The sequence below is a fragment of the Lactuca serriola genome, chromosome 5, assembly GCF_051521515.1.
Source record: "Lactuca serriola cultivar US96UC23 chromosome 5, Lser_US96UC23_V15, whole genome shotgun sequence".
Lineage (NCBI taxonomy): Eukaryota > Viridiplantae > Streptophyta > Magnoliopsida > Asterales > Asteraceae > Lactuca > Lactuca serriola.
Genome location: NC_136412.1, coordinates 167,635,337 through 167,637,952, shown reverse-complemented (window position 1 = coordinate 167,637,952; position 2,616 = coordinate 167,635,337).

The following is a 2,616-nucleotide window of genomic DNA, read 5'->3' as shown; positions in this document are numbered from 1 at the left end:
ACGTACACTCAACATCTTTCCGTTTCATGACAGAAAGATACCTCGCCCAGCTACTCGTGGAAATCCCGAACCAACCCCGCCGGAAGTTGACTCTACTGCTTTCCAGGCAGCCGTGTCTGCTGCGGTCACGGCAGCTATGGCACAACTTCACCGAGGGAACAACGGAGGAGGTAACGGGCAAGGATCCGGAAGTTCGAACAACGGGACGAACCAAGGACTCACTAAAACGTGCACCTACAAGGATTTTGCGAACGCTAAACCCCGAACTTTCAACGGTACCGGAGGAGTGATCGCCCTGAAGCGATGGATCGAGAAAGTAGAGTCGGTATTCGAGATATGCGAGTGCCCCGAGCAGATGAAAGTGAAGTTCGCGGCCTGCACTTTTGTAGACCAAGCGCTCACTTGGTGGAATGGTCATGTGGAAGCTATGACACTCCCTGTCGCCAACTCTATTCCCTGGGCAGAGATGAAAGAGATGTTAACGGCTGAGTACTGCCCCCGGGGCGAAATACAGAAGATGGAGCAGGAACTATGGAATCTCACGGTGCAGAATGGGAACATCGATGCTTATATATCGAGGTTCAGCGAACTATCCCTGTTGTGCCCGGGTATGATCACATCAGAGGGGAAGAAGATTGAACGATTCATTTGGGGATTGACATCCCCCATTCAAGGGAATGTGATAGCTGCGAACCCTGAAACTTTTGACAGTGCGAAGAGATTGGCAAAAAGGCTGTATGATCATAACCACAAAAAGGGCGAGAAACCGGTAGAGACTGAGAAGAAGAAGGAGAGCGATGGTAAGAAAGGATGGAACAATAAGAGGAAGGGGCGTCAAGGTCCCGAGACCTCTAAAAAGCAACAAACGGTGGCAGTTCACGCTGTCACTGCGCCGGTACCAGTCACATCACATGCTCCAGCCTCAGCTGCTTCAAATACTTCAAGACCCTATTCCGGCAATCATCCCAAATGCAACAAGTGCGGTTTCCATCACCAAGGAGAATGTAGGGAGTTCCATTGCACCAGTTGCAACCGAAGGGGACACACTGCAAAGTTCTGCAGGACTTATCCTTCTCAGAACCAGAGTCAGAGAAACAACCAGAACAACAACAACAACCACCGCAATACCAACAACACCAATGCCGGTGGCAACAACACAGGGCCTAGCCACACCTGTTTCGGGTGTGGAAGGACGGGACATTTCCGTCGAGACTGCCCTAACAACAACAACAACTCAGGAAACGGAGGAGCAGGAAGAATGCTGACTATGGGTCAGAGTGATGCAGTTCAGGACCCCGCAGTTGTGACCGGTACGTTCCTCCTAAACCACACTTATGCATGCATCTTATTTGATACCGGAGCGGAACGAAGTTTCGTAAGCGAGAAGTTTAAACATTTATTAAAACAACAACCCCAACAGCTAAATGAAACCTATACGGTGGAAATGGCCAATGGGAAGACCGAATCCACTAGGGAAATCTACACTGGATGTACCCTAACCCTTAACCAGCACGTCTTTCGAATAGATCTAATGCCAGTATCAATTAGGAGTTTTGATGTGATTATCGGCATGGATTGGTTAAGCCCCCACCATGCTGAGATTATGTGCCACGAGAAGGCCGTTCGCCTTCGTCTCCCGAATCACGAAACCCTAGTAATTTACGGAGACAAACCTAGCACGAATCTTCGTCTCATCTCGTGCATCAAGGCACAAAAACACCTGCGAAAGAACAACTTAGCGTTCTTGGCTCACATAGTGGACAAGACTAAAGAAGAAACTAGCATCCAAGACATTCCGGTAGCGTGTGAATTTCCGGACGTGTTTCCCGAAGATCTTCCAGGAGTACCCCCAGAGAGACAGGTTGAGTTCCGAATCGACCTCGTCCCAGGAGCAACTCCTCTCGCTAAATCACCATACCGACTGGCTCCCGCTGAAATGCAGGAATTATCCAGCCAACTCAGTGAGCTTCTGGACAAGGGATTTATCCGACCCAGCTACTCGCCATGGGGAGCTCCGGTGCTCTTTGTCAAAAAGAAGGATGGATCTTTCAGAATGTGCATCGATTACAGAGAGTTGAACAAACTCACTGTTAAAAATCGCTACCCACTCTCGCGAATCGATGATCTATTCGACCAGCTCCAAGGAGCTAGCTATTTTTCTAAAATAGATCTACGGTCCGGATACCATCAACTCAAGGTCCGAGAAGAAGATATTCCTAAAACCGCTTTCTGAACCCGCTATGGACATTATGAATTCGTCGTAATGCCCTTCGGTCTAACAAATGCACCTGCCGCATTTATGGACCTAATGAATCGAATCTGTCGACCGTTCCTGGACAACTTCGTCATTGTGTTTATCGATGACATCCTCGTCTATTCTCGAAGCAAAGAGGAGCATGGCCAACATCTCCGACAAGTCTTAGAGACGCTGCGATCGGAAAGGCTTTACGCCAAACTCTCTAAGTGTGAGTTTTGGCTACGGAGCGTGAATTTTCTCGGTCACGTAGTCAGCCAAGATGGAATTCATGTGGATCCCTCTAAGGTCAAAGCTGTGGAAGGATGGGCAACTCCGACTACGCCCACAGAAATTCGTCAGTTCTTAGGCCTAGCAGGGTA